The sequence below is a fragment of the Pleurodeles waltl genome, chromosome 11, assembly GCF_031143425.1.
Source record: "Pleurodeles waltl isolate 20211129_DDA chromosome 11, aPleWal1.hap1.20221129, whole genome shotgun sequence".
In the NCBI taxonomy this organism is placed as follows: domain Eukaryota; kingdom Metazoa; phylum Chordata; class Amphibia; order Caudata; family Salamandridae; genus Pleurodeles; species Pleurodeles waltl.
The window spans coordinates 98,154,532-98,182,194 of NC_090450.1; the positions used below are offsets into that span (position 1 = coordinate 98,154,532).

The following is a 27,663-nucleotide window of genomic DNA, read 5'->3' on the forward strand; positions in this document are numbered from 1 at the left end:
TTCAAAGTTAATGAATTTATTTCCCTATATTAACAAAGCTAGCACGATATAAATGTGTCTCAACACCAAATGATATATGTAAATGAACATTAATAGCTGTCCATAACGGCGAAAAAGATGCAATCTATGCAGCATTTGAATAACAATGCATTCGATAATAGCAACGCAAACCACTAAAACTATAATCTGTAATGGGCTAATTACATACATTAGTCAGCATAACAAGGTCTCAAATTGCATCGTGCAACAAATGAATCCTCATCTAACCTCAAATTAGCATCTGCATGTGGGACTTCATGCAAAAACAATTTAGCAACATTGATTTGGAAAACTCCTAACTAGGGCTCTTATAAAAAATCAGCAGTTGGTTACCTAAAAAGAAACACAATGCAATTGTACATTTTCCTTTCATATTTACCAAATTCAATCAGCATTCAAAGAAGTCTTCGTCTCACAGGTACCGGTTTCGATCAGCATGGGACGGGGGCAAAGGGGCAGGGTGGACGGGGCAATTGCCTCACAGCGGCAAGATAAAAGGACAAAACTACTACTTTATGCAAAGGGGCAAATCAAAGTTAAAGTCTCTAGGGCGAGAATTACTTAAAGTCTCTTTCTCTCGATTAGAGAAAGCATCAAAGTCTCATTCAAAATGACGTCGAACATCAATTGGCATCGTAGAAGATGGCAAAATGACGAGGTCGGCAAGATGGGCCATAATGGCTGCAATGTCCTGCAAATGGCGGGTAATGGCTAAAAAAGCCAATGGCAAATGGCTAATGGCTGCTATAGGCAATAATGTTCTCAATGGGATGCAGTGGGTAATGGCCGCTTTCTTCTTGTGCACCAGGTTTAAATAAACAACAGTTCAAATCCAGTAGGGTCTTCCATTGGAGGGTTCATAGGTTGGCTTCAAATTGTCCAATCAAAAACAACAATTCACAAGCTTCTACCTAGGCATACATTATCCTTGGAGTCGGGAACGTAAGTTGCAACATATTTTACCAATTAACTCACTTTCAGAGCTTCCATTGTCTGCACCTGCAGATTGACCTTGGAGCAAAGAAGAAGATGCCAGGCTGGCACGAAACCTTAAAGATAAGCATGTGAACCGATCTCACTGGAAAAGTACAGCTTCAAGCAAGAATACACATTTTATTAGCACATTAGAAAAACACGAGCATCTAAACCGTGAGACAAGGCAACTAGGCCGAAGCCTCTACTAAAGTTATGCTAAGTTAAAACATTTCAAACAAGCAAATCATGGCACACGTTTACGGTTATGTCAGATTAGTACAATTCTAATACATCACGTTATATAAAGCACGCTTATAAATGTTGGCGAACTACTCTGAGGGCACATTTGTCCCCGTACAATCTTTATTAGTTCGGTTAAAGTCACACTTGATTATTGCAGCACTACGTTTATGCGCTAATAAATGTAAAACCTTCATTTCTGCGTCATCACTGCCCTCGGAAGCTGTGAGTATCTAAAGCAACCCAAAACGAGGTACACACGATGGCAAATACAACTGTCAAGAGTAAATGCAAGAAATGGGAGGGTGTCTTGGTGTTTGTGTGGCTTTGTGAACATCAGGGAAGTGCTTAGCAAGGAGAAGGGAACTACCAAAAAATAAGAACATATGGAAAGGGGCCTGCACTCACCTCACTGAGTCACCATTGTCTCTCTTTCACTTGTTGCAGTCTATGTCTGGGGGAACCAACTTCTATTGCTAATGTGTGGTACAAGTGATTTACTGAATGATTTCAAGCATGTCATGTTGAATCACCAGAAAACTGCTTTAGTCTCGTGTTGAGGGACAGACAGGGCACTGGCTCTTTTTTTTAGCAAAACAGAACAGCTTGGGCAGGGTGGGGGCTTCAGTGAGGGATGGTGAAGGTCTACCCATTCATTTCCCAATCAACAAGTGAGCTCAAGGAGCACCACTACACAATTATGGATGAGAGGAATCACAACTGTGGCTAAATGTCAATAATCACGGGGGTCGTTGGGGACAAAGGGAAAATTAGGGATGTTAGCCAAATGTTGTCAGAGACATTCATCCTTACATGGGGATTACTAGAAGGCATTGATCAGGACAGAGTGAAACATAAACATGGAACAGTGTGAGTCTTCCCTCAGGGTGTGGAGTCATTATCACAGATTTCTGTCTGAAACTATCACAGTTTCAGTGGCAGGCACACTCAGAAGAAAGGTGACATAATGGCTGTTGCATATGGTGTATTCCAGAGAGGCCCTGTCATCAAGAACAACATATTCTGTTGCACTGAAAATAACACAGAGGACCTTTTGTATTTTAGTGGATGTCCTGTTACCACACTTCTCTAAGTCAGGTCCCACCATCCCTACAATATACTGAAATTGTTTTCTGGGTATTTGTTAAATATATGAAATGGACAGCTAATGTAATCAAGTTCATTCCAATTTTGTAAATTCCTTTATTAGAAGTGTGATATAGTTTCTGCCTTCCTGAGTGGTGGCTACTTGGTAGTGTCACAGCATTGCACTCTTGATGTTTGAGTGGCCACCTATTACTATGGTGCCTTTGGAAACAAGGACACCCACAATGAACAGAAATACTTCAATACTTCTGCCAAGACTGGGGGATGGTTAAAGTACTGGGAGCAATGATCCAGTTGGTTTTGCTTGATTAGAGGCAGACCTGTGCCTCTTTTTGCATGAATCTTTTTATTGTTAGTTTGTCTACATTAACAGAACATTACTTACATTAATGTCGTTCCTCATAAAATGACAGCGCATTAGTTACATATCTCATGCATCACATAATATTCTCAATGGGAGGTACATTAAACAGCGACTAGATTAAAGAACTGTTATGGTGGCTACGAATGCGTGCGAACTGCAAATTATAACCAGTAGTGTCCATGGAGGCTTTAGTAATAACAACTTATGCATTGATTGGTGAACTACATGTGTTCAAATATATATATTGAAGTGTCTAGCAACTCTATTGCTCTGCAGAATGCAGTTAGTGTGACTATGGATTTGTGTATAAGTATGAATTCTAGAGCAGTGTTAAGCAAAACAGTAAAATACAATAACAAGAAAATTCAATGGAATACGGAGCCTGAAACAACCAACTCAATACCCCGCGTGCAAGGAGGTCCCTGACATGGGTACACGGATGCCCATACATGGAGTAATTGGCTCGTGCCTGAATGTAAACTGTCACCAATAGATCATTCGGGATACTCGTACTGAAGTGTAATGAATGAGGAAATGGCCAATGACACTCTCAACATACTAAAAAAAAAAAAATTATATGGCTGCAGAGCTGCTGTGGGTGATTGAGTTGTCACAGTAGCGTCAGCGTCCGCTTCCGGATCACGCCAAGATGTCAACATCGCCCCCCAGCTATCAGACAGGGGGTATTTAAATAGGCCAAGTGAATCCTCTCGTCTCAGCGCTACCCCTTCAGCCTCCGCCCATGTCACAAAGGAGTGCTTCCACGCCAGCGCAGATGGTGCTTCAGCGGTTGTCCATCTCCAGGTTATCAACCGTTTGGCTGTTAAAAGCTCGAGGTCTAGAAATCTGGTGGTGGCCTTGCAGTTTGTGCCTCTAGGAAACAGGCGTAGCACACAGGTTTCCCAATTGTGTGGCAACGAGCGTGATATGCATGCCGACAAACACGCCACAATAGTGTGCCAATAGATTCGTAATGAGGGGCAGGACCACAACGTGGAGGACGTTCACATTTGTTTGTTTGCAGCGGGGGCAGGCTGCGTCAGTGCGGTGGAAATACCTATTAATGCGGGCCGGGGTAGGGTATGCTCTATGAATAATATAAAATTAGAAGAGTCGGAATCTAGTGTTGCGGACGATATTTGTATGGCTGGATAGGGCTGATCTCCACTCCGTGTCTGTAAAGGGAATGCCCAAGTCCCCCTCCCATGCAGCGCACAGCGTACTGTGATCGTGTTGCGTGTGAATTCGAAGTGCGTCTTTGAACCATCTAATCAGATGTCTACTGTGTCCCAAAACCTGCACATATTGTATTAGTAAGTGAGTTGGAGGTGCGGTTGTCAGGTCCCCCCATCCGTGAGATAATGATCTCAACAGCGAGTTATATAACAGGAACTGGCCCACCGGGAGGCCCGTTTCAGTCACCAGTGCAGGAAATGGAGCCAGATTGTTATCGTTATAGAGATCGCCCAACGTGTATAAGTCCACACCATGCCACAGCCTGAGTTCAGTGGCCGATGTGACTCCAGGGCCACGAGGTGTACCCAGAAGTGCCAGGGCCGAGGCAAATGCGATGGTCCCCTTCGTAAGATGTAGGCTCCTGTGGTAACAGCGATAGGCTACGTTAAGCGAGAGCTCCTCAGGTGGTGCAGAGTGCGTAAGTGGGTGGAAAAGGTGTGCTAGTTGTGCAAGTGTCCAGGGCTTGGAGGTGGTTGCTGTGTCAGAAAGATGAAGGTCCGCCAGCCATCGGGACACCCACTGAAGCTGGGAGGCCAGGTAGTAGTGCTCCAGGTTCAGCACTGAAAAGCTGCCGTGCTCCAAAGGTAAGTAGCGTTTTTTCAAACCTACTCTGCCAAGACCCTTATTCCAGATAAACTCACGTAGTCCGGGTTCCAGCTCCCTGAAAAAGCCAACTGGGACATAGTATGACAGATTCGAGAAATAGTATAATAATCGCGGTAGCACTATCATCTTCAGGAGGGCGACTCGGCCTGCAACTAAAAGTGGCAGCGATTGCCAAAAGGTAATTTGAGAGCGGATGGATGCCACTGCCCTTCTAAGATTTCTGTCATATAGATCCTCCTTCCTATGGTATATTTGGATGCCTAAATATCGGAACGTCGTTGGCTGCCAAGGAATATCAACACCAGAAAGACACAGCTCTTGATTCGGAAGCTCCGGGTCGAAGGGGAAGAGGCATGATTTCACCCAGTTGACCCGCAGGCCTGAGAGAGCTGCAAAGTGCTGCAGGATGATCCCAAACACTGAAGGGATGTTATTGATCTCTGAAATACAACAGGAGGTCGTCGGCATACAGTGATACAGTGTGGAGACCATCACCCAACACCACACTCTAGTGCACACCCCGGCTAAGAAGCGCCGCAGCCAACGGCTCCATCGCCAGGGAGAAGAGCAACCGGGAAAGGGGGCAGCCCTGTCTTGTGCCCCTGTGCACTCCAACTAGGTCCAAAATGTTTCCACCCATCTTGACCCGGATCTTAGGGTAGGTGTATAAGAGTTGCACCATTCGCAAGAATTGTGGGCCAATGCCAAACTGCCGTAAAGATTCAAAGAGATACTGCCATTCCAGTGAGTCAAAGGCATGCTCCAAGTCAAGGACCAGGCACCCTGCCCACGGCCAATCTCCCGTTGAGTATCTCATGACACAGAATAGATGCCTGTTATAAGAAGTGTCTCGTGCGGGCACAAATCTATTTTCATCAGTGTGAACCAGTTGTGGGACCAAGGGTGCCAAGCGTGTCGCCAGAGCCTTGGCCAGGATTTTATAATCAGTATTAAGCATTGCCAGTGGTCTGTAGGAGCCAAGTTTCGATTGGTCCCTGCCAGGTTTGGGGAGCGATACCAACAGCACCTCTCTTTGTGATACCGACAGGGATGCCCCATGTATAGATTCCTCGCATAGATGAAGGAGGTGAGGCGCAAGGGTTGCAGAGAAGGTCTTGTAGAAGTCAACCGGTAGGCCATCCGGACCAGGGGTTCTGCCTGCTGATAGGCCATGAATACTTCCTTGGATCTCGGAAAGTGATAGCGGGTCCACCAGCATCTCTCTTTGCGCGTCCGACAAGCAGGGCAGAGTAATTGACAAGAAAAATTCTTCACAGGCCTGCTGGTTCAGCGGCACAGTAGAGCTATAGAGCGTACCATAGTATTGTGTAAACTCAGAGTGGATCTCCGAGGGGGCGTGAAGTACACTCCCGGTCACTGAGCGAAGCTCCACAACCGGACCCTGGTCTTGCTCCCTCCGGGTCAGCCAGGCTAAGAGCCTGCCCGACTTGTCAGCAGAAGCATGTGTGCGTGCTGAGTGGGCTGCGTAGTTTAAACAGCGGAGCCTCTCCAGAAGGGACACATGCTCGACCCGGGCTGATGATAGTTGTGCCATTCCTGTAGAATTTTGAGTGGCATTCTGTTCGAGTGCAACAAAGTTCTTTCCACCTTTGTGAGAGCACTCTCAATATAGCGACGCAGATTCCATTGCGTACCCACGCAGTGGCCGCTAATGAAGACCTTAAATGCACGCCTCTCAACTAAACCAGAGGATGCCGTGCCCATGTTATGTTCAAAGTATTCGGGGATCTCACCATCCAACGACACTCTGAATGCTGCATCCTCCATGAGCTCAGGCCATAGCCTCCAGGTAGGAATATGTGAGAGAGAGATATTCCAGATGCAAGAGTTGCGGGTTGTGATCCGAATGAGTATGTCCTAGATAGACCATATCTAGCACTGCAGGATATAAGTTAGTTGTGCATAGAAGTCTATCAAGACGAACATGCAAATGATGCAGGCGGAGTAGTATGAGCAGACTCTGGCGGTAGCATTACGGTGGCCCAAATATCTAGCAAATATCTAGTAGACACCAATTCTGGAGCCAGGCGTTCAACACACACGCAGCAACCATAGTAGGCACCGTGGACAATGGAGAGAAGGATCAGTCCAAGTCGGGATTCAGTACACTATTAAAGTCTCCCCCCAATAACCAAGGGCAGCTACTCCATCTTGAAAGCTTACTGGACAGTGAATGGAGGAAGGACGCTTGATCCGTGTTTGGTGGGTATATGGAGCCCAACACCAGGGCCCGGCTCGCAAGTCTTCCCCGCACTAAGGCATAGCGTCCCCGCTCATCAATAATTTTATCTTCTGCTACAAAGGGGATGCCCGGCCCAATCCAAACGAAGGCACCTCTGGCATAGGAAGAATAACCTGTTGCGTAGAGTTGTCCTCTCCATCGTTGCCGCAAGCGAGGCACTTCAGGCTGCGCCAAGTGCGTTTCCTGTAAAAAAAGCTATGTATATTGAGTGTCTCTTAAGATATGAGTATATGGAATATCTGCGTGCAGGCGTGTGAATGCCGAGCACATTTCACGTAAGAACGGAATAGGGATTCATGGTGGATCATTGTAAAGATAGCAGCTAATCGGCCGGCTGCTACGTATGTGAGATAGTGTATTGACAACAGCAGGGCTCCGGCAGGTTGGTAGGCTGAGAGGTTCCAGACTCCATTCAAAAACTAACAAAAAAAAATACCATTAGAGCCTAGGGACAACTGGTATCTGCCCAAACCGAGCAACTCGTAGAGTTAAGAAAACTGGTGTGAACAACAAGTCTCCATTATCAGGAGAGTGGGGTAGGCAAGGTGAGTTGTGGGTGATCGTAAGGTAGAGCAGATTCCCCGGGTAATATGAATGTAGGGGGCCAATGGAGGCAAAGCGGAGAAGTGTGTGAGGGGAACAGAAGTGCAAAGCACCCCACAAAAAGCCATTACTAGCGCCCAAAAACGTCAAAGACTGTTCCATGGCAGGCAGAATCTCCAACGGGTGGTGGAGTAGGTAGCATGGCACCATCCCCATCTACATAATCTGCAGCAGTTTAGAGGGGGGTAGTCTCCTGATGACACCGTCCGGAAGCAATATCAGCAGGCAAAAGGTCAATTTAGAGATGTTAGAGCAGATCATCTGCCTTCTGGGGAGCTCCTCCGAGTGAGCCGGGGATCCCAACTCGGATGAGTTCTCGAGAGAGGAAGGTTCATCCCCATCGGACTGTGAGATTTCTGTCTCCACTTCCGAAACAATCGGGAGTGCGTTAATAGCTGCCGTCGACTGCAACACACACCGACGCTCCTGTATGATCTGCTCCAGGTCAGGAACATGCGTCATCTTACTCGTGGTGGCTGCTCTATTTCTGCGGTTTTGCCTTTTGCAGGAGCACCGGCCCGCACCAGCGGTTGAACCATTACCACGTCTCGCCCGCTTATGCGACCAGTAAATTCCAGCCACTCTCATGCTAATTCAGGTGTGGTAAAAAAGTGGGACTGGTTCTCAGTTGTTATATGAAGCTTGGCTGGAAATAGAAGGGAGTACGTGAGGTTAAGGGCCCGGAGCTTGCGTTTTAAAGGCAGATATGAGGCGTGTTCCTTTTGTACAGCAAGCATGTAATCGGGATACAGCATGACTTGGGCATTGTCCACTCGAATCAGGGACAACGACCTGACCACTTGGAGGATAATATCTCTGTCTGCATAATGAAGTAGATGGAGCAGAAAGGGACATGGACCGTTCCCCGTTGGCCGCGCCCTGGTAGGGACCCTTTGCACACGCTCCACCGAGAAGAAAGGGGTCAAGGACCCCTCCGGCACTAGTCCCTGAAGCCAGTACTCAGAGTAGGCGACCGCATCCAAGCCCTCCACATCTTCCAGGGGGCCTATGACCTCAATATTATTTCTCCTGGTGCGACCTTCAGCATCTTCAATACAACACTCCAGCTCGCCTATTCGGGTCAGAGCATCATGCAGTGCAGACTCTAGCCAAGACGTTGTAGGCGCCAGTTCACCAAGCCGGTCCTCAAGTGTGCATGTTCTGTATGCCAATTTGCGGTGTTCCGCATGAAGCAAGGTAAGGTTGCTGGTCCCCTTATCTATTTTGCCCTCAAGAGATGTGTGTACCGGTTCCAAGGAAGCGCCTATGCGCTCCACCCCCACCAACACAGCATCTAATTTGTGACTGTCCCGATGCAGCGCTTCTGAGGAGGGCCTAAGGCCAGTCCCAGAATGGAGGCGGCCAGTGCTCACCATGTCTGCACCAAGGAAAATGTATATGCTGCCAAAGGGTGTCGCTGCAGGCACCAGTCAGCCCACAGCGAACGTGGGTGTGGGGGCCCGCTTGCACACATCGTCTGAAAGGGAACCACGGCAGAACGAGCAGCCCCCTCCTCTGTCTCATCCACACCACAAAGAAGGTCAGACTGTGCACAGGTCCGCAGGAGGCGGGCAAGGCGACCAGCCAACTCAGCACATCTGGGCGCCACCAGAAGGAAACAGAACCTCCGTTCTCCGGGTCACCAAGCAACAGTAGGCAGCCAGGAGGTCAAACAGGAGCCCCCCTCACGCAACGCACAGCCATCAACAGGGTCAGGCTCTGTTTCATGAGCAATAAGTGCAGAAGCAGGAAAGGGCCGCTTGCATGCGCACCAGTGTCTATGGGGTGCAGCAGCATGAGCAGCCTCTCCGCTCATCATGGTGCTGTCCCAATGGGTGTCCATGCATGGTGGTCCAGGGCCAGGCACCCACAGCGTGCAATTGCTCTAGCACTCACCAACAGCCACATTGAGCCTAGTGTACGTGGGGGCAATGCCGTGCTCCCTCAGACTGAGCGGTAGTTACAATAATCTCCAGGCCTATCATAAAACACCAGAGGTAGGCAAGCAGCAGAGGCGCTCCAGCACCTTCAGTCCACTCTGGCACCCAAGCGGTATCACCAGCACTCACGCCCGCACAGCCATCTCCAGAGGCTTCGCGCGGCCACAGCTCCCCTTTCTAGACGGGTCTGCCCTTCAGCACTCACCAGGGAGGCCACCTCCAACAGCCTGACATGGGGAGCGACAGCCCGACAGGGTTCCCAGCCTCCCTCGCCTCCGCAGTCAGAACCGTCAACCCACCGGAGACTCCGCTCAGCAATGCGCAGGATGGATGGCGGTCTTCAGTCTCCCCCTGCCGTCGTGTAGATGGATCAACCGGGGTTGATTGCGGAGCTCGTTCAAAGTGTGCCTGCCATCTTGGCTCACTGGCCACACGCCCCAGAGCTGTGCCTCTTAATTCTAATGCTCTTCTTTGCAGGCTCCAATAGCTTGCTCTCCCACACTCACTGACCACATGGAGAGGTACAGTTTGGTGATGTGTGATCTATTAACCTGTATGTTTGAGTGACTCAACAGCACTCTTGATGTGAAGAATCAAAAGCTCTATATATATCTGAGTTACTATATTTTACTTTCGCTTTTAAATTACAGGTGCAACATTGATGCAAGGGTGCAGAGTGAAAGAACTTGATATGGATTGATCTTCATCTAGGTATTAGGTGGAAGCTTGTGTTGCTTGTTTGTATGGTAGGGGTAGTGCACATTTAATTTATTCTCTCTACTGGCCACACTGTAAAACATTTGTGAATAATATACTTATCAAGCTGTATATGCTTGCAATATGACTCAGTGAGTTAAGAGACTCCCAATGACATCTAGTGTGACCTTCAGGTCACAAAATACAATGTAAATGGCTAAATTCTTCCAAAGTGACAGTAAATTGAGTAAAATTGATACCTGTTTTTCAAAAGTGCAAGAAGGAACATTCATCTTATAACACAAGTTAGCATTGTAGTGTTGTAATGCTTTGAGCTTCAGTGCAATAACACACTTGGAAGTTTCTTCCTGCATGGGATGTGCTACTTGTTTGTATTGGTAGAGCACAGCCTCTAGTAATAGAGCAGATGAGCACAACTTTTCCTCTCGTATGCGTAAAAATATTAATGATGTGTACGTTCATGGCTGCAATGAATACAAAAAACATCAATATCACCTTTCCATCAGTATGCCTCTTTACATTTTAACCTTGAGGAATCGGTGCAATATGGCTGTGTTGGGGCCATTAAGGATTCAGTCCCCGTAAATGGACTACAATGGGACGCGACAAGAAATTTAGGATTGGTACTGTTGAAAAAATCACTAATTGCTATCCATTTGACATATTGCTTAATAAAATGTCAACAGGGTTAGAAAAAGTGATATGTAATGTGTCGGAACAGAAGATGAGGGCTCTAGTGAGCAGTGTGAGAGCATCTGATTCAAGACGCAGAATGTGAAGCCCATTTCGCTCCAGCACTCGGGATAGTGTAAACCAACAGACACTGCACACAGACATCAATCACAGATGTCCCATAAAGAATAACATCATGTGTCCTCTGTTAGAAATGGGGTCCCTGGTTGGCAGTCAGTTTGCACTTTTTCCAAGCAGAGACCCTCACTCTAATCAGGGTAAGTAAGTTACACTCCTAAGACAACCCCTGCTCATTCCCTTTGGTAGTTTGACACAAGCAGTCAGGCTTTTCTCAAATGCAATGTGTAAAGTATTTTTACCAACACACACACAGTAATACGATAAATTTTATCTAAATCAAACAAGACCAAAATGACAAAAACCCAACATACACAAGTGAAGATATGAATTTTCAAAGTAAAAAGAGTCATTCCATTGAAAACAATGGAAACGTTGATTCTACACAAAGTACCTCGTTTGCGTCAAATTATAAAACCGCACTGGCGAGTGTGCTTTGGAAAAGCCAGCAATGCGTCGATTCCTTACTCGCAAATGAGGCCGTGCTTTGTTTCTTCTCCGGTCAGGTAGGCGATGCATCGTTTAGCTCCCCTGCAAGTGAGGAATGCGTCGATTTCTGGACAGGGCACCTCGGATCTGTGCAGGTTCACGATGACTTTGACGCCCAGCAACGATGCGTGAGAAATCCAGTTGCACAGTGTTGGAAAACCGCACTGTATGGGCTTTGCGTCATTATCAGCAGCCACAAGCGGATGTTGTGTCATGTCTCCAGCCGAGATGCTTCGATCTCCCAGCCGCAATGCAGGTGGAGCGTCGATTTCAGCCACAAAGCGGGTGGTGCGTCGTTTTTCAGACGTGTTGCAGGTGGTGCATCAAAATTTTCCACGAATGGCTTACTCTGCATAGATTTCCAGCCTTTTTCTGCCAGCTTCGCTTTTCAAGGGCCCAGGGACTGGATAGGGGCACCACTTGGCAGGGCAGGAGTCTCAGCAGAGAGTCCAGGTGCTGGCAGAGGAATTCTTTGATGGCCCTGAGACTTCAGAACAGGAATCAAGCTCAGTTTAAGCCCTTAGAAATTCTTCACAAGTAGGAATATACCACAAACTCCAGTCTTTGTCCTGTTTCAGGCAGAATCAGCAACTGCAGGCTAACTCAGCAAAGCACAGTCACAGGCAAAGGGGCAGGACTCCTCCCCTATCGCGTCAGCTCTTCTCCTTAACAGAGGCTCCTCTTGGTTCCAGAAGTCATCTAAAAATCTGGGGTTTTGGGGTCCACTACTTATACCCTTTTCTGCCTTTGAAGTAGGCAAACTTTAGAGAAAAGTCTGTTGTTCACAAGATCCTGCCTTCCCAGACCTGGTCTCAGACACACACCAGGAGGTTGGAGACTGCATTGTGTGAGGGCAGGCCAGCCCATTCAGGTGTAAGTGACCACTCCACCATCCACTCTAGCTCAGATGGCTCATCAGGATATACGGGCTACACCCCAGCTCCCATTGTGTCACTGTCTAGAGGAGCTTCACAAACAGCCCAACTGTCAGTCTGACTTAGAGAGGGAATCCACAAACAGGCAGAGTCACAGAATGGTTTAAGCAAGAAAATGCCTACTTTCTAAAAGTGGCGTTTTCAAAATGACAATCTAAAAACCAACTTCACTAAAAGATGTATTTTTAAGTTGTGAGTTCAGAGACCCCAAACTCTCCATTTCTACCTGCTCTCAAAGGAAAACTGCACTTAAGGATATTTAAAGGCAGCTCCCATGTTAACCTGTGAGAGAGATAGGCTTGTAACAGTAAAAACCGAAATTGGCAGTATTTCACTGTTAGGACATATAAAACACATCACTACATGTCCCACCTTTAACATACACTGCACCCTCCCATGGGGCTACCTAGGGCCTACCTTAGGGGTGCCTTACATGTATAAAAAGCAAAGGCTTGGGCCTGGCAAGTCGGTACCCTTGTCAGGTCGAACTGCGAGTGTAAAACTGCACACACAGACACTGCAGTGGCAGGTCTTGGCCGTGTTTACAGGGCTATTCATGTGGGTGGCACAATCAGTTCTGCAGGTCCACTAGCAGCCTTTGGTTTACAGGCCCTGGGCACCTCTAGTGCACTTTACTAGGGCCTTACTAGTGAATCAAATATGCCAATCATGGAAAAGCCTATTACCCACACAATTTACAAAGGAACACTTGCACGTGGTCAGCAGTGGTAAAGTGCCCGAAGTACCAAAAACAGCAAAAACAGCGCCAGCATACAGTCAAAAACATGGGACGCAGAGGCAATAAAACAGGGGAGACCATGCCAAGGATGCCAGGTCTAACATCCTCAGTTATAGGGACTGAAAAAACTTTAGGAGTGTGGGCCACTAAGTGCCACCCCCACAAGTAGAGGTCAAAAAACCGACGCCCATGACAATGAGGTACACTCCCACCATCAGTCTTGAAATAGTCACTTTAGAGGGGCAGTAGCCCCTCTTGGAAACGGTGGTGACCTTTGGGTAACTGTCATAAGAGACAAGTTTCAAAAACTCAAAAGTCATTTAAAGGGGCAAATCGCCAAGAGACTCGCATGACTGTCAAGCTCACTGGTGGAAGGAATGCACTGGAATACCAGGACCCATGCATGAGCAAATCAGCATACCTTACAACGTATTTCTGAGGAAATTCGTCCAAATGGTGAGCATCTTATTTATTCGATAAATGTCTATAATTCCGAATCACCATGTAAAATTACCTCTAAACTTTATCACGTTTTTGAGTCACTGATTCAGGAACAATGTTTTAATATTCACAATTTTACATCTATTCTCTCAAAATATTCCAGATGAATTAAAACATCTAAGCATTGTGTTTGGTGTTTCTTTTTATCCTATACTTTTGCCCATTATTACTGGTAAAGGTGCTTTCAGGTGTACCTATTAGCACTATTTTCCCAGAACACTGCTAGGAGGCAAATGCAAACATCTTTATATAAAGTAATGCTTATATCTTATCAAGTTATACCAATGTTACTAGCCCAGTGCGCTTTCAAATGTCCTATTTGGCCCAATCACCTTAAACCATTTATAGGGGTCAAACCACCCCTCCACATAACTCCAATAAAGTGGTCTTTAAAAATGTCTATGATTTTCATTTAACAGCAACAGTTATTTTTGGGGGACACCACTGGCATCAAAATTTAGGTCGATTTTTAATTCGAAAGTGTTTTGAGGTATTTGAGGATGAAATAAACTGTGTCAACTTGGAAGTAACAAGGTCATAAAAATGTGTGGTTGCTTACAGTTCTCTCAAAAGCGAGCGAAACACAGCAGCAAACGTGGTTTTACGGGCGCTGCCGGTGAGCCAAAACACAGGTTTATTTGCAGTAATAATAGTGGAAAAATCTGGGTTTGAATGAACAAAAATAACTTCTGTACAGAGAAAAGTCTGAACTCACTTGTTGGCCTTAAACATTTTAACACACCCGTGATGTTTCTGTTCCCTACGTAATTATTTGTGTTCTGTTAATTCCTAAAATCGTGAACGAAATTCACCCTGCTCATTGTGTATCCCAGAGGTGTGGATTTCCTGTACTATGTTTTTGTACTCCTCTGGTCCACGAGGCCCAGTGCCCTACTGTTCTGCATAAAATTGCTATACCATGCACAACCACCAATAATATCAGCGTGTCCTAGTATTTGACATTTTCACAGTTCTTGTGGTTTGTGTCACTTTTTAGACGAGAAAACGTCCAACATTATCGCCCAAACATGTCTCTTAGGCAGGGCATTTCCAGCACCTGGCTCACTACGCCCACCTGCAGTGCAGCCTGATCCTCCATAAATCCTCTACAACAGTGGTTCCCAACCCTTTGACTTCTGTGGACCCCCACATTATCATTACTGGGACCCGGGGACCCCCACTGAATCATTATTGGAATTCGGGGACCCCCCATTAAGTCCTTACTGAGGTCTGGGGGCCTAATTTAATATTATTTAATTTTCTAAGCAGCCGCGGACCCCCTGAGGAGGCTTCGCGGACCCCCAGGGGTCCCCGGTCCACAGGTTGGGAACCACTGCTCTACAACTCAGTCTCATTATTGTCACGGTGTTCACCATCATTAGCTGTATAATTGAAATGTGTGTTAACAGCTCGTAAAATCCCTTAAATTTGAAAACAATTTTCTAATACTTCAAATTACAGCTTTTGAAAGAACAAAATTCAGTAGTTTCCCAGCCATCAGTTTGTACAGAAGGTTAAGGGCAAGGTGCATTATCCCTTTCTACAAATAAGGGATGTGAAGATTGTGAACAGAAAAAAAAATGTGGTTCAACCTGTATACTAATAGAATGTTAATTAGGCAGGTAGCTATTTGTGACCCCATGTGAATGGCTGGGAATGTAGGAATCGTGGCCTGCAGGGGACAGCAGATTACTATCCTTGCATTTGATCTCCCGAACACTATTTTTTATTAGAACATTGGAATGTTGGCAGCTCCATTGAAAACAATGGAGTGCTCTGGGCTTATACTGGCCGGTAAAAGCCCACAGCGCCAACATTCCAATGTTCTCTTTGTTCACAGCAAGAGCTGTGAACAAAGACTCAGGGAGCCCGAGGGGATTTTAATCCCCTCGGGCTGGGTGAGGAATTTGTTTTATTTAATAGAACATTCTGCCCTGAGTGGCAGAATGTTCTAATAGCCTTAGAACCCGCCTTCGGCTCGGGCCTTTAACGCAGGAGCGGGCCTTTAATAGCCGGTAGAGCCCGCTACGGCGGGTTTAAGGCTATATTAAACAATGCAACTTGTGTCCTTTAAAAAGACATGGACTCCTTTAACAATAAAAAGTTCCTATTTGGGGATACATGGAGGAACCCCACAATCATCCCCTAGATCCCCCACTTGCTACCACCAACTCCACACCCCATCCTCCCCAGCAGCATCGAATATGATTCCCGAATCGGAAGCTGTGCACACGGGACAGTTTCCCATTTGAAATCAGTTACCACCCCAACTTGTGAGGTGGTAAATTTTCAATGATTTGAGGCCACAATTTGGATGATAACCCATTGACACATTCTTTTGCGAATTGCATAAAAGAGGGAAACACCTCTTTCACATTCTCTTCAATTTGAGATTCAGAAAGGGTTGCAAAATCCCTTCTACAAATCAGAAGTATTTCCCAGCTCAATAAAGGGGGTTTGTACATTATAAAAACATATTCTACGGTTGTGAAGCCTTTTTTGGTTGCCGGTTTTTGGTGTGAGGCCTTGCGGTTTGTGAAGCCTTTTTTGCAAGCTTTGCAACTGCTCAAAACTTTAGTAGATGAGAATTCCTATCGTGCCCCAGCCATGAAATTTTTTTCCTCAAAGATGTTAGTGCAAGTATTACATTGAAATTATCACTGATGTTATCAAAGATGTCATGAGGCAGTGGGGTAATTTGCAGTGCATGGAAATGGTGCGAGTTATACTTACCTTAGGGTACAAATTATAGTTACTTGAGATAAGTCTAACTATAACAGGTGAAAGACTAGTTTTGTATGTTTAAAATGTGAGTTTAACTATAACGTCCTTGTAACCTTTGTTTTTTTCAGTGAATTTCTATGTTTTTTTAAATGCTATTTCCTAACTGTAACGTCCCTTTAACCTTTGTTTTTATCAATTAATTTCTATGGTTGTTTAACGTAAAATAATTTTCATTACTATACCTTAATACAACCACCACAGTGCACTGCCTACAGCTAGTCCCTGTGGCCTACCACGCCTAACCACTGAACCCGACACTGTGCACATCCTTTGTCCTTTCCAGAAGTGGAGCTTCAACTTCTACGTTTATATTTGTAAGTGCTTCCTGTTGAGGTTTAATTTCTGTGAAATGAACATGTAGGCCAGGACGGCTTAGCCTTTTTTAAACTTTATTTATTGGGGGGAGCATGGCTCCCTCCCCAGACGATTTCAGCCTCAGGGACCCCATCCCCCAAGGCCCAGCCTTTTATTATTATTAATATTTTTTGTTTTGGTTGAGAAGGGCCACGCAGCTCCCCCCCCAGCTGATTCCAGCCCCAGGGACCCCATCCCCTAGGACCCGGCCTCACCATCTACTTTTTTTTTAGGGGAGGAGGGTCACGCGCCCCCCAGCCGGTTTCGGCCCCGGGCACCCCACCCCCGGAGACTGGCCATCAAGACTGGGTACCCCACAGGGCACCCAGTGTGCATTGGGGACCACAAGGGAGCCTGAAGGCCTCTGCGGTCCCAGCCGACTCCCCGCCTCCTGTGGAGCCGGCATTGTTTTTGGACACAGGGAGTTGCTAAAGATGCAGCTCACTGTCTGCCAAAGCAATTATTTCCTCGGTTTCCCTGCCGGTGGGCAGGGAAACTGAGTAAACCTCTGCTCACAGCAAGTGAGAGCTGTTTAACAGCTCTCACTTGCTGCTAGCAGAGTGTTTGCTCTGACTTGGCGGCAACTGTCAAAGCTGCCACCAAGTCAGAGCAAACAGCTATATCCTGGGTTTAGGCACCCCAGGACATAATAGGAGCCGGCCCAGGGGTGTCACGGTCTCCAGGGCCATTATTGTCTCCACAAAGGGGGCTGCGTGGCACCCATCTGACATTCATTTTTGCCCAGGGGAGGTGGTGGTCCCAGGGGAAGGGAGTCCGCAACAGACCCCCTATCTTATTTAAATTCAGCCCAAAGGGAGGTGGCAGTCCTGGGGGCTGCGGGGGGGCAGGTGGCTCCCGCATTTAATAATATCTTTGGACCAGGGGAGGTGGTGTTCCCCGAAGTTGTGCGGGGGTTGGGCACACCAACACATTTAATTCTAAGTTAGTCTCGGGAAGGTGGCAGTCCCCAAGGCTCGGGGGTCCACAGGAACCCCCTACTTCAAATACTACATTTTGCCATGGGTGGCAATCCTTGGGCAATAATAAGCCCAGGAGGGGAGGTCCCATGAGCCCCTCTCCTTAGTTTTTATATGTCCTAAAATACAAGTAAAGGGGGCCTCTTTTGTTTTTTTTAATGTTTACCACACATTCGCAGTGGCGCTGCGAATTCACGGTAGCAAAACTTTTAAAAAGTGTTTGTTTTGTTCTGGTGGGGTCCCTCTGGTGCCCCAGCACCAGAGCTAAGGGGTCAGGGTGACCCTGCCCCGCACCCTTTTATTTTTTTTCCTCTTTTTCTGGGACTCAGCAGAAGCCGAGTCCCAAGATGGCTGCCAACATTTCCTGGCTGAAGTTTTGGCAGCCAATTAGATCTGTGCATTTCCCTGCACAAGCTCATCATAATTTGCAAAGAGTTTATGAACTCAGATTTACAAATGTTTTTTCCCTTTTATATCTCAAAAACGTCCTGAACGGATTTACACCAAATGATCAAAAGCACAATCTGTGAACTGAAAGCTAGCTTTCTGACAAATTTGGCATAATTATGTCCAGCAATTCGGGCTCTAGTCGTGTTCAGAACTCCTATGGGAATTAACATCGGAACGCACATTTTTTTATCTCCCCACCTCCCTTTTTTCTTGGCCCCGGCTTGACAGATCACCCCAAAACATTTTGTGTGTAACAAGAATCACATGGGCAGTTTTTGTTTTTAATTTCACGAAGATTCGTCAAACGGTGCCAAAGATACAGGCAAGTCAAAAAACACTTTTTCTATTGAAACATGGTCGTAACTATAAGGTTGGAATTGATCGATTTCAGGACATACAAAGTCTTGCATTGCTATAATATTTAACCCAAAATAGTTCCATTATTGTGGGATTTCATCATCAGTTCCAGACTTAAGGGTCTTAACAGTTAAAATCACATTACGTCCTATAGTCCATGTAAAATCTGGGACAATTTGAGTCCTCTAGATATTAAATCGGAATATTACCAATGGTGTACAATAGGTCCAATTAAGTAATTTGAAGTGCTATAAACGAAGCGTGGAAGACCTGAATGCTTCAAAACCCATTTTCTGTGCATTTATGATATCTATACAGCTGACATCGTGCCCCAGCATATATGACCATTTCAGGGCACTATTCTTCATATCATCTCCTCCATCATCCAGTGCTTAATTTGTGCTTGCTGGTTCCGGTGCTGAGCACCGGCACTTATTTTTGAAGGCCGGGGCTTATTCTTCTGCCTCAAGCAGTTGCTGCGAGCAAAAGACACATTTGGGAAAGGAGGAGGAAGAGAAAATGGAAAAAGTGTCACAAAGTGAGAAAGCAGAAACCTGCCAGAGTCAGCTGAAGGGGTAGGGAGTGGCTGTAAATGGATTAAAGAGGCCCAAGATGGCTTCAGGATTATGCTGCCCCAGTATTTCCTGCTCGTACATAAAAAATGCAGCAGCGTGTTCAAGAGGAGGGCTTTGGGCACCGGCACGTTTTTATTTACAAATTAAGCACCGCCATAATCTGTAAATATTTTGTAAAAATCTCTAATCTTGAGATCTTGATCTTAAAACGCACCGTCTAATGGTAGTTTGCGTCATTTTAAGCTAGACACAGGAAGATGCAGACAAGTTAGAAAGGGATCTCATGAGCGCAGACATCTAGAAAGCTATCTCTTCCCAGTTTAAGCAAAGTGGCAGATTCAGATGCAATCTCGGTTGAGTTTTAAAACTTTTTCTACCAAGCAGATTCCAATACCGCTACTGGTAGAACTAGGTGTAGGTAAGGGCTTCCGACTTCGTCTATCATGGAACAGTGTTTAATGTGAGAACACCTATTACAACAGGCAGCTGAAATTGCAAGAGAAAGGTAACTGTGTGTACATATAATGTTACCGTGGTGCCCCTCACCATCAAGCCATTTATATATGCTTGTTTATCGGACGAGGTGATTAAGCACTGCCGACAATGCACAACAAAAACATTTACTTAAGATAAGGTGCATCTTTAGTGCCTTGGTAAAGGGAAGAAGTTTCTCTGTCATTCTTTGTTCATTCAAGATAACCTTACATAAAACTGTTACGCATTTTTCCACACTTTCAGCTGTATTTTCTGTTTATTATTTGTGGATCTCAAGGATGCCACAGGCGGACAGATGTGAAATTGTTCTTTTAAGTAATCGTTAACTTGTTGTAGACTATTCAATGAACAAGAGTTTACGTTTTTAAATGGAATTTATATGATACCAGAATCAAATACAACTGCCATTATATTTTGATCTGGGAAGAAATAGGTAGAATGACTACTGCCCAAGCTTTTGGATTTCGATAATACAATATAGTATCTAAGATCGATCTTTTTTTATTGTATTATTCTCCTTAAATAAAAACATCAGCAGTTTAATGTGGTAAAACTGAAAGACAAAATTAGGCTTTTCATGTGGCCATTCATGCACACGTGGGGTGAAATATAAATTCTAACTACTGAAGAACTGATCATACCCAATATGTGCATGAACTATTTTAACACACATACTGGAATTATGAGTTGTGCCTCCCCTGTTAAACTTCGGCAGGTCAAACATGTCGGAACTCAAAGGGACAAAAATGCCGGTAATTACTGGAACATGCAGATTTTTGTGGAGTATGCACCAAACCCTGAATGTTATGCCCCATTTCATGAGCAAAACTCTAAAAAAGTGACAATTTTCTCAAACAATAAATCCTTTGGTGTCAGATTTTATTGATACGATACAGTAATTATTACATAAAAAATGGACCAGTTGTTATGGGAGCCTTTCAAAATCTTAGTTTGGCGCACGCTAAATCAGTCAAACAACAATCTTCCCTTTTTTAGCTGTGTATCAAAAACTAGAATCAGAAACTCATTTTAGCTTCATTTAGTCCACACTCTCACTGTCTCTGTCATTTAAGGGATTATAGAACAGATGGAAAATCTCTTTGGTGTTATCTAAATAATTTAGAAAATCGACCTAAAGATTCATCAGGGCATCAAAGAGTAGTGGCAAATTAAAATTAATTAGGATGAAAGAATGTCAGAGGCTCTGAGGGATGCCATAACTAATGGGTTTCTACTGTGCTTTCTTTTTTCCAATATCCTCCTGGCCATATGAGCTAACAAAACGATTACAGCCACCTTTCCAAAGTGTTCAACACTCTCACCATTTGACTCACTCTTTCCATTCACTTTCCATAAGGTTGACTGATCGAACGTGCCAATTTCTACAGACAAGTCCAGCAGCATCTACTGTGCTGGATCCCCAGACTGCACAATTTGGGAAGGGCCAGCTGGCTGTCAAAATAAGCAGTTTCCAAGCTTCCACCTGTACAAAACTCAATGCCCTTTAAAGTGTAGAAGGGTTTCCTAGTTGAGTTATTAGCCTTCTCTATTTTCTTGGAGAAACAAGCCTCCTTAGCTTTTGTGATTTATTGCTTATAACTTCTTCATTTCTGTTTTATGCCTACTTCTTTCATTCGAAGGGAGGGTTTCCTGATTCATCTTAAATTTACTAGCCTCAGCCTGCTAAAATCTCAGATTACCTGACAACCCCTCAATGGTTTCCTTTTGTTCTTTGTCACACCTTGTTATCTGAGGGAGAAATTCCTCTGCTGACTTTGATAAAGTGTGGCTGTACCACTTATGCACAGCATTGTTCGTATGAAAACTAGAAACCACTCTCTCCTGGACTATTGGATTTCTGTTATTACAGCTACACTACTGTCGGTAACTTCAGAAAACAGCTGAACTCTGAACATCTCTCTTTCTCCTCTCTTACTCTTTAATCTTCCTGGTTCCTGGATAATTATTGAGATATCTCCCATAATTCAACATCATCTTCTCTCACCAAGTATCTCCCATGCTCAATGTTATAACACCAGCCATGGAAACTTTCAAAACTTCCAAGGAAACATCCTTCTGACCAAATAATTTAACAGTTGAGCCACTTTGAATGTACACCATAATTCCATTAAATTACAACCCTTAACCTACACTTAATATTGTATCTATTTGAGACAAATACATGTCAATCTTTTAACTAATGAAAATTACTGAATCGTCTCTGCTTTGTACTGATCTTTATGACCTATATTTGCTAAATACTACCATTATATTATCTTAATACAAATTATTCTCTATAAGAACAGTCGTGTATTATTAAAGAGAAAATGTGAAAGAGACCAGACAGGCATTTCTCCATTCCAATTAATACGCATTAATCAGATATCAACTTGGGTATCAAACTCCTGATTTTCAAATTAGACTTTTAGTAGAACCATTTAAGTTACAGTATTTCTTTTTCAAGACTAGACATCTTACTTTTCCTGCTGTGGAAGAAACCAGCTCTACTGAATTCGCCTGACAGACACAACTCAAATATATCAATAATCGAACTAGGGGCAGATCAATGACCTCAGCAAAGCTGGTACAAAATATCAGAACTGGATATAAATGCTTCCAAAGCAACCTTATTTAGACACTCTAGTATTATAATACATTGGTGTGTGTGTGTGTGTGTGTGTGTGCGCGCGCGCGCCCATGTGTGGGTGTGCATGTGTGTGTGTGTCTGTGTGTATATATATGGAGAAAGGGGGAGAGACAACAGCCAAAGAAAATTGCTTATAAACAATAAGCCCCAATAACACACTATTATGGACGGATGAACATCAACAGAAAGAAAATTTGAATAAAACACTAAGGGGCAGATTTAAGAAAAGTGGCGCTACAGCCAATGCAGTGCCACATTTCTTGAGTCCCTTAAAACCCCCCTTTGTGAATATGGCGCAGCGATTTTAGAAACCCAACGCCACATTAGCGTTAAAACAAATTATGCTAATGTGGCACTAGGCCTTCTTAAATCTGGGCCAAACAGAACTCTGCTCTCAAGAAATTATGCACCTACTTGTGACTAGGTGATATAGCTACACAAGTAAGAGGTTTAAAGTGGTTATCTTGCTGCCTTAGTGGTGCCAATGGTTTAAACTATTTACAAGCATTGCTCCCCTTACCTTTGTGTGCTTGCTAGGTAAACGTCAAGCATAACATATTTATTATTAATCATTATTGGTGTCTAATTTAGAGTGGTTATCAAGTGAATACACATAGATAATTCCCCCAATGCTCACAGTATTCAACAACAGAAGTTGGAAGGGTATGCCCAGACATAGATCTCATGCACACTATCAATTGAACCAAGCTATCCCTGCCTCATGAGCACTAACTGAGGGTGAAACAAGTCCTGGATTGCCTGTGTTTCAGTCCAGAGAGGCCCTGCCCTGGCAGTTCAGACTGGACAATTTGGGGCAAGGTCAAGACTGATTTGCATATGGCTGGGCCCAAACTGAAGTGGTATGGTGTGTAAAACATTGATGGACTGGAAGGCGACCTGAGTAATTACCAGTAGTTAAGATTAGTTCAAGCATTCAGTCCATCACTTTTCAGTATATGTTAGTGTTAAAAACAGAAACTAGCATCCATGTTAAGATGGGGATAGTGGCAGAAGAATGAAATGTATTTATAGCTATCATAGCCAAAAGAGCTGCAATCAATAACTTCCAACTTCAGCGTTGTCAGAAATGGGGTTTCTGGTTGGCTAGGGTAGGCCCCTCAGCCAGGCAGTAACCATCACTCTAGTCGGGACAAGGAAGCTACACACCTAAGATAACCCCTGCTCACTGCCTTGGTAGGCAAAATGTGTACAGCGTTTGCACAACAAACACAACTCATTGACACAATAAATACACCACAAAGAAAACTCCACAACAAGTTATATAAAAATAAACTGTATTGAGGGTGTGGTCTGGCCACGATCACAGATGGCCACCTAGGAACAGAGCTCCGTGGTGCGGTGGGCCTCGTACCGGGGGTGGCGGCGCTGCACGGACAGTGTGCCTCCGAGTTCTGCCACCGAGGGGGTGCCATAAGACGCTGCGGCGTATGGAACCACTCGGTGGACGTGGGGTAAGCCTGCTACCTCTTGCGCGGAATGCACGCCCCACTGCGGCCTATTGCAGCCTTTGCAGCGAGCCGCAGCCTCCCGTGACAATTCGGCCTGACACGGAGGGAGGAGAGAGTGGCCTTGAGCACCTTCGGGAAAAGTGCGCACTGCAGCGAGGACTCTCCGGTGGGCCGCCCCCCCACAGCCCACGACCCTGCTCCCCCACACGTTCTCTCCCTTTTACCGCCCCGTTCACCCCCTCCTGGGAGATCCTGCTCAAGGGGCAAAGGCGCTTTGAACTTAGTGCACCCGACAATACAAGGTGGGGTGAAAAGTTGCAACCTGGATCGCCCATAAACCAAGGTAGGTGACCCAGCACACTCGACCCTCGGAAGAAAGGGAGTGAACACAGCGCCCCCAGGCTTGCCTCCAGGCGCAAGGAACTAAGTGCGCCCGACGATACAAGGTGGGGTGAAAAGCTGCAACCTGGACCGCCCATAAACCAAGGAAGGTGACCCCGCACACCCGCCCCTTGGAAGAAAGGGAGTGGACACTGTACCCCACGAGGCTGGCCTCTAGGTGAAAGGGGACGGTGGACTGCAGACAAGGGACCGCAGCAACCTCATAACTATGGCGCAACATTGACAAAGAGGGGCCCTGGTCAGTTGGCCCTTGATCCTCCAAATACCACTCCATCCCTTGGATTCTTAAGAGGGGGATAACCCCCCCCTCCTTATCACTGCGCTTATAATCTAGGGGAAGTAAGATCTGTTGAGTTTGGCATGACCCACGGAGGAACTGTGCCCCGTGAGACTGCGGACCGGGACAGCAGGCGTCCCGGACCAAGCACTCCCTTCGACACTGCGCAGGAAGAGCGAAGAGAGCCTGTCGTGACCACCGGAGAGAGGACCATTTGTGCCCATACACTCTGCGACAGCAGACTGTCAGTGCTGCCCACAGCCTCCAGACTGGAGGGCCTACAGGCATAGAGTGCCTAAACCACTGCTGGAAAGGCAGAGACCCCATGCACTATACCTGCCCCTCCTCGCTGGTCCTAAATCCAAGAGGCACGCACCACTCTTCTCTCTTTTTGACTTTTGACTTCTGACCACTGACATTGCAGCAGTCACTCTCTGACTCCTACTACGTACTGGATCCATTGCTGGAAGTGGCAGGAGCCTCTTCCCCCTCCTTCTCCCACACGTCCTTCTCATCCGCAAACTGTTGCTGTACTGCAAGCCAGCACTCAGTGAGAGACCCTGGGTCTACAGCCTACTGGACCACACCCACATCAGGGAGTCTGCGATGCCTGGTGGCAGGACATCGGGCAAGCACTCAGGTAAACCGACTAGGCAATTACTTTTCTCGGAAGCCCTACACCATTCGTGGGTCCCGTCCTCCACCCCAGAAGTGCATCCAACCATTCCGCCCAGCAACATGGCGGACCAAACGCAGGGAGCAACCATGGACCGCATCTTACAAGAGATATCGGCGGTGGGTTGCAAGCTGGAGGGGATGGCCAACACCATGGCCTCGCTGGCAGCGGAGACGAAATCCATGCGCCTGGATATTGCAGGCTTACAGTCAGTGAGTGACAATGGTGGAAGCACACATCACCTCCTCCCAGGACAGAGATTAGGAACTTATATACCTCCATAGCAAGCTAATAGACCTGGAGGATAGGAGTCGTAGGGACAATGTCCGCTTTTTTGGATTCCCGGAGAACACTGAAGGTGCGGACATTCTCTCCTACCTGCAAGAGATGCTTTCCAAGCTCACTGGCCTAACTTATGACCCCCCCCTGAAATTTCAGAGAGCGCACAGGCTAGGCCCCAAGCGCCGGGATGATGCCAATTGGCCCTGCCCAATCATAGCATGCCTCCTGCGACACGCCCAGACCCGCCAACTCCTACAGACGGCCTGTGCCCATGGCCCATTCAGGATGGATGGACAAGAGATCAGACTGGCTGCTGACTTCTCCAGAGAGACTAACGAGCGAAGGAAGGCGTTTTGGCCATCCGACCCCGATTACGCCAGCTGGAAGTGAAATATGGTCTGTTTGAACCGGCAAGAATGTGGATCACTAAAAATGGTGTGTCCAAGGACTTCTACGAGCCTGAGGACCTGCGATTTATTCTGGAAGGGCTTGAGACCCAATCCATGGATACAGCTACTCCAACCTGGCCTCAGGACTTGCCTGGGGTGACTCAAGACGTGCCATCCCCGAACCCCACCCCCGAGGAAATGGGCTAGCCCACTGTGGACTTCCATCTCAGGGGGAGAGACCTAGACAGACTCATGAAGAGCCACGACGACAGGGGACAAGTTCTGCAGGCAATAGCGATGCACACGCAAACAACAGACAGAGACAAGTCTTGTTCCCCCTTGAAGCCCACCAGCCCCCACCTGATAACAAAGCAACTCAGCCCACCACAGGAGCTGAGACGGTGATGAACATGGAGCCCTGAACACAGCGCAATGGTCTTCCCACTGAGACGACGGAAGGATGAGTACCTGCCTATATGTTGTCACTGATGTTTTGTTTTGCAGTTGAATTGTATTCCAATAATCCTAAAAAAAAAACAATCTGTTGCCCAACCCCCGTCGGTGCGGTTTGAACCTGTTGCATAACGTGCCACTTAGATTCAATATGTTTTCAGTTTGATTTCATCCACCTGATTGTTGTCCGTTGTCTCAAGTATTCAATGTCATATCGTTCATATGATCACGATCCACTTTCTCTTTCTCTCCAGCTTACCTGCTCTCCTCCCTTACCCCTCCCCCTCACCCCCCAAGACGGAATTCCCCCCCCCGTGATGCCCAATCGGCCCCCTCATGGTTGTAATATTTCCCATCCATTGCTAGCGATTGACAACAAACACCATGACTTGGGTGTCTCACTTGGGGGTCACCGTACTATGAGGCGTGAGCTCCTCAGCGGGCATGATGATGAATGCTTCCCCACCCCTCCACCCCCTCCCTCACCCAGATGTCACGCCCCCACATCACCGGTGCGGCTGGTCACTACTACCGCAGCCCCGGCCTGATGTCACCCACTGCACACACACAGCGATGACCCCCCTGTTCTCCCCCTCTATTTCTGGGCGGCACGCTGCCCCTGCTGTGGCCTTTTTTCTGTGGCATTGTTCTCCCCCCCTGGCGGTGCAACGCTGTGCCGGCTTTTAATCACAAGCTCACACACTACCCCTACTGTGCTTACGATGAGGCACAGGGACTGGGACAGTGGGACTGGGCTGTTTTGCACGTCCTCCCCCGGGCCAGGCGCCCGTCGAGCGGACGGATGATCGAGCTTCGTAGGTTTAGGTTTAGACCCGCAGACTGCAGTTCAGGATCAGCGGGGCTTCACTGCTCCGCCCTCTTCTCTCCCTTTCTATCTCCTTTCACTTCTTTCTTTCTCTCTGTCTCTTCCTTTTCCTATCCCTGATCTTGAGTGGTATTGGCCACTCTTTACCCATTTGGCTCATTCCTCATATTTCTATCTCTCCCCCCTGCTCTCTTCCTTCTCTTTTTTTTCCTCCCCTCTTTCTCTTCTTCTCCCTTTTCTTCTTTCTCCCTGATGTCTTTTCCCCTCTCTCCTCTCTTTCCACCCCGATTCATCATCCTAGCTTTACCCCTCCCCCTACCGCCTCAACAACTGTCGAGACAGCCTCTCTATATAGATACCTGTACTAATCTACCGTCTCCCCCATATCTCCTCCCCCCTTGTCTGGCTTTCTCGGCCCCCCTCCTATTTCTGAGTACCACTATGGCTGGCTTTCTCCCACCCCCTCCTACCCTGCTACAGATCATATCCTGGAATGTCAACGGCCTTCACCATTTCATAAAACGGAAGAAGATGCTCTCCTACCTCCATTCCAAATGGGCTGATATAGCCCTATTCCAGGAGACACACCTTGGCAGGGCTGAGTCTGATAAACTGCACCAGGACTGGGTCGGAACAGCGTTATTTAGTTGCAGTCCTACCCCTCAAGTACTAGGTGGTAGTGTCCC

General features: G+C 46.5%; 1 protein-coding gene across 2 annotated transcripts in view; it reads right to left on the reverse strand.

The window, feature by feature from the left end:
* The window catches only part of LOC138266574 (uncharacterized), a 91,026-nt gene that overhangs the window by 36,899 nt on the left and 26,464 nt on the right, over positions 1 to 27,663 (reverse strand). The gene's annotated exons all lie outside the window — the stretch shown is intronic.